Source organism: Microtus ochrogaster, assembly GCF_000317375.1.
Source record: "Microtus ochrogaster isolate Prairie Vole_2 chromosome 14 unlocalized genomic scaffold, MicOch1.0 chr14_random_3, whole genome shotgun sequence".
Lineage (NCBI taxonomy): Eukaryota > Metazoa > Chordata > Mammalia > Rodentia > Cricetidae > Microtus > Microtus ochrogaster.
Window position 1 is genome coordinate 13,925,330 of NW_004949098.1, and position 7,981 is coordinate 13,933,310.

Below are 7,981 nucleotides of genomic sequence, written 5' to 3' on the forward strand. Positions count from 1 at the left end.
TAGCTCTGTAGACCAGGCTGGTCTCGAATTCACAGAGATCCACCTGCCTCTGCCTCCCGAGTGCTGGGATTAAAGGCGTGCGCCACCATCGCCCAGCTATAGTTAGAAATCTTATACTTCTTCCTGAACTGGATAATCTAGAAGAAATAGGTATGTTTCTACATGCATCTGTGATAAAATTAAATTAAAAGATTATCAAGAACTTTAATTGAACCATAGCATCAACAATTTCAAAGTGAAAATAAAATGTCTATCAAAAGCACTCAAGACAGAACTTGAGGACATAAAGGAAGTTCATCATGTAAATGTAAAAAAAGATTAAATCTGAAACAAATGTTCTTAAGCATCAAAATGCTAAGTTAGATAACAAAAAGGATGACAAAGATGATCAGAACTTCTAGTACATAGACTTCAAGGTAGAGTAGGTGCGTACTACAGCAAAGTCAGCAACACTTTTGTTAGAACTGGCCGAAGAAGGGAGAGATTTACAAGAACTTTTTAATCATACATATACATCTGGTGTTATATTTGCCTGTTGATTTTCACTAGCCACTCACACACACTGTCCTTATGTATTTCCTTAATTATTTGCATGGGTCTTTTCAGGCAAGCCTGGTTGCTCAGAATGTATAAACCAGACTTTTACAGTGTGAACTGAGCTGCATCAGATAGGCATTGCTCTTCTCCCCATTTTCCTTTCCCTCTGCTAAAACTATTAAATCACTCTTGAAGCTAATCACCAAGTTATTTTGCTTATTTGGCCAGTTCCTCCTCCTGAGGATGACTATCAATATCTAGCTATCAAAGAATCAAAATCCAGCAATCAAAAGCCCTCATTGGTTCACATAACTAACATGCCCATGAAGATTAAGTACCTAATCCTAGCACCAGGTCTCTACCTCTATAAATTGCCATTTTCCTATGAGCTATGTTGGAACATCATTGGGTAATAAAATTATCATGACTATAATGTCAAAGAATTATAGCATATGATGAATAGGCCAATACCATGATTCATAAGATAAAGAAGAGCTGAGATAAAAACTAAAGATAGGGAACATATCAAATGGAATAAGAAAAGAAAAATACATATCTCTAAAAATATTTTGGTAAATACAAAAGGGCACTTAGTTCCTCAAATTGCTATCACCAGGAAAGAAGAGAAAAAAAATCATATAGAAATTTTCTGTTTTCTTGTGGACTTTCATAATGAAGTTCACAGTGGCTGTACCAGTTTTCAGTCCCTCTGGTGCCATACACTGCTTGCTTTTTCTGTTCTGTCTTTCCATCATTTTCCATCACTTCCATGGTTTCCTTTTTAATTTCTTAATCAAATGAAGCAATTTTATGTTTTTGCTTTAGATTCCATTTCACCCCCAAAATTAGAATTCACAAGTCACTAAAGTTCATCTATAACTCACTAACCAACTTAAGAAGAAACCAGGTTATTAATAATCTGGATCTTCCTTTACTTCTAATCATATGTCTTTATTTAGAAGAGAGTAGATAATGTTTATTCTTCTGAAGGCATAAGTCACAAAACAATCCCACAACAGTTTGGAATTATGGTTAATAAAAAGGTTATTTATTTAAAGTCAAAACTTACAGATCACCATCCTAGACAACAACCCTCTGTGTGACCAGGAAAGGAGTCTGGTAGCTGGAAGCAGAGTCTGAAGCAAGATAAAGAAAGCAGGACTACCACTGCTTTTGAAAGTGAAATAGACCATGCCCAAGTGGGCAGTTATCTTAAAGGCTATTGGCTGAAGGAGTGGAAGGAGCTGCCACAGCACCTTCCCCTTTTGTTTAAGTAAGAGACTTCCAAACCAGATACAAAAACAATATACAGTAGAAACAGGTATAAAGTATAAGATTAGAATTACAATAAGCATAAACAATATTAAGCAAGGGACATATGCTAAATGATTTAATAAACATTCTATTCTAAGGAGTCTAAGTCTTGTTTTAGAAATGGCTTGGCTAGATCATAAGAGTAACTATGACTATCTAATCTTCAACTCTATCGAAGGCCTGAGAAGGGAAATAATATTACTTTAGCAGGAAGGAAGTACAATCATGTAGCTTCCAAAGCTAGCAATATATGACAGAGACTACTGGCTACCTGGGCAATCACACAAAGTCTCATTTGCAATGTTGAAGCAATCAACTTTGGTAAGGCATAGAATAACTGACAGACCATTTTCAAAGGCCAGAAAATTTTCAAAACTGTCTTACCCTGTCTTGGCAAGATTTGACAGTCCTGTTTATCCATTTTAAAATACTAAATCTTGCTGGGCGGTGGTAGTGCATGCCTTTAATCCCAGCACTCGGGAGGCAGAGGCAGGCAGATCTCTGTGAGTTCGAGACCAGCCTGGTCTACAGAGCTAGTTCCAGGACAGGCTCCAAAGCCACATAGAAACCCTGTCTTGAAAAACCAAAAAAAGAAAAAGGATAAAATACTAAATCTTGTCAGCGATTGAGGCATCGGCATTTCTTTGCCAACAGGCCAGTTTTTTGCCAAGAAGAAAACAGGTACCAAATGGAGTGTCTTTGGTGCTCAACATTCTCTCCGGAATAGATCAGTGCTGCCAGGAGCAATCATGTCTCATGCCAACAAAACCTTAATTTGTTTAAATGCCATGTTCCACAGATAGTTGAAGTCGTTGAAGATTACCTATCTTGACAGAATACAATCTCTATGTATCTTAAGAACCTTATTGATCTAACTGTATGTACAACAAGCGTGAGCAACTATTGACCTATAATAATTAATACCTGTATAACTTAAAGACTAAAACTTCATGTCAGAATATTAAATAACCTGTAAACAAATATGCAACAAATGAGGACAATGACCTCAACATGTAAACAATATATAAGTATCTGGATCAGAGTTAGAAATAATATATAATGCAATATGAAAATATACCTTAAATGTTTTATCAATATACAAAATGTCCTAAACAGAGATAATAACAAACATATATACAATCTGACAAAATAAATTTGTATAGGTATACAAATAAACAAAAGTAACAAATATAATTTGAACTTGTATCAATATACCAAAATTATACCAATGTCAATTATCCATGAATAATAGTTCACAAATATTCACTCTATTACCCACTATTACTATCCCCCAGTTTTTTCAAACAAACATAGTTTTCACCCCAACCTTTTATCTAATTCAAGTAATAATAAACAACCCCTAAACCGTGTTCCCAACCTTATGGACAAAATATTTTGGACACCAAAGATACAGGTTGTGACCTGCCCTGCTCAAAAAGATACTGAGCCATGTGGCTAACATATACTAGAATAAAGGGTTAATGTATGTTATAAGAGTTAACAAGAAGCCTGAACTAATAGGCCAATCAGTTTATAACTTATGGAGACCTCTGTGTGATTTTCTTTGGGGCTTACTGGCTGTGGGATTTGGGCAGGACAGAAACCACAAGTAGGCCCTCATGTTATAAATGGCACCCCCAAGGGTGTGGACAACTGCTTCCACATAAAGCCTAAGAGAGCTTGGGAACTAATTCTAGAACAAAATAACAACATTACATATGTTTTCTTTGTAGCAGCAATTTCTCGAGTTTGCTCTTCTTGCTAGAGGCAAGCAAGCACTCTCATCTAAGAGAGACTTCCTGACTCAGTTTTAGCTATAAAGTTTTGCGGCTCTTTTAGGAGGTCCTGCTAAGAATCACTTAAATAGTGTTTATAAAAAAGCTTACCACATGCTTTCGGTTTTTAGCCATAGCAGGAAAAAAAGCCATGCTGTTTTAAAATGGCAGCTTTCTGAGCCATCCTGCCAGAGCAAACTCTGACTCTTTTAGGGAGGTGGTCTGACTATAAAGCATTTAAGAGTATTGTAAACACACTGTTGTGGCTTGCTTGCTGGTAAGGACCTTGAAACACCATAGAGTTGTGACAATAAACATGGCTCTGGCTAGTACCTCCACCATGAGGCTGAACTCTCAGAAAGCTAAGATATGGGCTAGATCCAGCCATCAAAGCCAAAGCTTTAATCCTACCCATATTGCTTAGTAAATTAAAGACTTGTGTGGTCAAAAAAAGAGAGATATACAATAAAGATAGATTCTAATATGAAGAAAACCTCTAAATGGGTTTCTGTGTGTTTAAAAAAATATATGCAGGCTTGGGAGAGAAAAAAAAGTTAAAATCCTTAAAATTAAAAAGAAAGAAAGAGAGTAGTTGGGTGTTTGGGTACACATCTTTCATCCTAACACTTGGGAGGCAGAGATTGAAGGACCTCTGTGAGTTCAAGGTGTGGTGCACATACATTTAAACCCAACACTGGGGAGGCAGAGACAGGTGGATCTCTGAATTCAAAGGCATCCTGGTCTATAGAGTGAGTTCCAGTATAAGATACACAGAAACCCTGTCTCAAAAAGCTAAAAGTTAAAAATTAAAGAAATAAAGTTTAAAATAAAGCTGCATAATGATGGAAAACACACAGATAATCTGGATGCTGCATGTTATTACACACTCTTTGAAATGTTTGAAGGCTGAGAAAGGATAAATAGCTGCTAAAAGATATTTGCTCATAAATGCTGCTGAATTAATCCAAGATGGGTATTTTGAAAATACCTTGACTTCAAAATTAAAGCGAAAAGGTATCCTACTTTGGAGAAAAGATTTTGCTTTTGTTTCCATGAGAGGCTGAGGATTCATTCCGAGTTAAGAAAAATCAGGTTTGATCAAGGAAGGCCACCTGAGAAATCTCTGTTAGGAATAGATGGCCCAGATGTCTTAGTTCTACATCCAGAATAGATTCAAGACTGATGCCTGAGATGATCAAGACTCACAGGATACTCAAATTTTCTTTAGGTCCCCATAAGATTATCAGCACCCACAACCAGCAGGAAGTATCCTGGAAAACTGTGCCTACATTCCCAAAAATGAACTGTGTATATTTTCCTTTGTTCAAAAAACAAAAGAGGGGGAAGTGATTTGGTACAATTCTTTATTCTGTCAATTATTTTTTAAGTAAACACTGATTGGCCACTAGCCAGGCAGGAATTATAGGTGAGACAACCAGACAAGAAGTAGAGGTGGAGCAATGAAAACAGGAGCATTCTGTGAAGAAGGAAGCTCTCTCTACAGTCCTGTCCAGATACTGAAGAAGCAGGATGTGACCTATCCCATTGAGAAAGGTACCCAGCCATGTGGCTAACATTTGCTAGAATAATAGGTTAATGCAATTTATAAGAGTTAGCAAGAAGCCTGAGCTAATGGGCCAATCAGTTTATAACTTATGGAGACATCTGTGTGATTTTCTTTGGGGTTTACTGGCTGTGGGAACTTGGCAGGACAGAAACCCTAATAAGCAGGCTCTCGTGTTACATTCTCCTGCTCCATATTTCTATACTGAAAATGGTGGAGCTAAAAACACCATTATGGCTTTGCCTGGGTGAAACTGTGATTCTGAGGGAGCACAGAACTCACCTGTAACTTGTTTCTGTGTTGCTCTTTATCTCCATAATCTCAGGAAATTTTCTATGATGTTACAAAGAAAAGTAACATATGATAGCTTTTGGACCATCTAACTAGGGAGGTTTGCATTTTAGGCTATAACTCTGTATGTGGAGATTGCATTAGTTTTATACCATGAAAAATGACAAAATACTTAGCTTCTATATTACTGAGTTTGAGGATAAAATATGTTTTCCTTGGGCCTTCATTCACAGTGATGTCCTTGTAAGAGGGTGATTTGATCATGAGCTGAAAATCATCAATATCAGACTTCCTTTCTCCAAAGTTGGGAACAAAATAATCTGTGTTGTTTTTAGCCAGTGGGTTTGTAGTTAGTTCACTTTTAATTACAGCCCAAGGAATCCAATGCACCATAATGAAAACTTCATTTGTGAAACAGTAGTAACTAAAGACAGTCAGGCTTTTTCTATCACATATAAAAACAAAAAAGACCATGGGAATTTTGTCCTTTTAGTTTCCATGCTTTCCCCTTGTGGTACTGTAAAAATACATGTTTAACTGCAAGAGCCTTTGTTTTTGTAATTCTCCTGAAGAGGGATGCTCGAAAGAAATTCCATGCTTGCTCAGAATTGAATAGAATACAGAAGTACTTATTTAGGGGTAGACTCACTGACCACAGTCCTCTGCATGAATGGGAATCTAGCAGCTGGATGAGAAAAGGAACACATGCTTTACATTGGCATTTATAGTATAAAAGGCCACATCCAAGTGGGTGGATAACTTAAAGGCTACTGGCTGGAGGAGTTCCTAAAGAACCTCATCCTTTTGTTTAAATAAGAGAGTTCTTGGGCTAATACAAAATTATACGCAAAGATCAAATATCAAGTATAAAAATTAGATTTACAACAAGCATAAACAATATCAAGCAAGAACCATGTGATAAATGCTTCAATCATTATCCTATCCTAAGGTGTCTAAGTCATGTATTATAAATATCTTGGCCAAGTCATGAAAGGAGAGTAACTATGACACTCTAGTCTTCAAACCTTAAGAAGTCCCAAGAAAGGAAATAATATTACTTGAGTAGGCAGGAAGTGCAATCAAGCATCTTCCAAAATTTGCAACAAATGACAGAGACAACTGGCTACCTGGACCATCACCCAAAGTCTCATTTGCAAATTTGGTGCAATCAACTTGGCCTAAGGCCTAAAGTAACTTACAAACCATTTTCGGAGGCAGGAAATTTTTTACAATCATCTTACCTGTCTTGGCAAGATTTGACAGTCCTGTTTATCCATTTTAAGATACTGTATCTTGTCAGTGGTTTAGGAATCTTACCCTGTCTTGGAAGGATTTAAGAGTCTTTTATCTTGTATCCTACGTGTCCTGCTTGAACATCATGAATTTTGTTGGTAGTTGATGCATGGGCAGTTCCTTGCCCAAAGGCCAGTTTTGACAAGAAGAAAACAAATTCCAAGTGGAGTGTCTTAGGTGTTCAACATTCTCTCGGGAACAGATTGGGGCTTCCAGGAGCAATCGTATCTCACATCAACATAACCCTAAGTTATTTTAATGTTATATTCTACAACTCTTTGAAGTGGTTGAAGATCACCTATCTATGCAGAATACAATCTCTAAGTATCTAAAGAACCCATCTTATTCTTGATATTGAAATTGGGAACTTCCTTATCTTCATACTCCTTGTTTTTATTTTACTATGGCATGTTAGCTGTTTAACAGAGGAGATCTGAATATGCTTATCAGAAATAATTTAACATTTGTACATGAAAACTTGATTATGAAATCATATAATTAACTCAAAATAAAAGGGAAATACAAGTTACTTAAATGCATATTTAGTTGTAAATAATAATCTTGATTTATTGCTAACCTTAACATCAGATAACTACTTTGTTTTGGATATCAAATTCCATGGGCTGCCTTGTAATCACTTGATTGATAAGACACATTTTTGAAAGATTGTCTCCATGAACAGATTAGACTGGGCTGGAACTTGTACCCTAGGAGGGCTTCAAGTACATAATCCTACTGTTTATGTCTCTTCAGTTCTGGGGTTGCACATGAATATTGACTTCTTACCATGATATTTTCTTTATTTATTTTTCTGTTTCTTGTACTTTACACATAACACTGGGTTTGCAATTTCCTTTTTATATATACTGTCAGTATATATAATCTGAAGTCTACGCAGGTTTTGTGATTTCTTTTATTGCTTCTGAAATTTCATTCATAGTGAAACATTTTATTTCTTAGGATGCCAACATTCTCTTGGTATCAATAAAATAACTACTTGACATAATTTGGCCTAAACTCCTTCTGGAGAGGATTTTACATGTTCACTATATCAACAGGACCATTTTCACCTACTTTCAATATGGCTGACTTCTAGGTTATTCTAGAATATGCATTTCTGAAATAAACTCTCTTGACAGTGTTGGTCTACAGCCATGACTACTTGAAGAAATTCAGTTCAATTTGTTTCCCTTTCTATCTTCCCAAA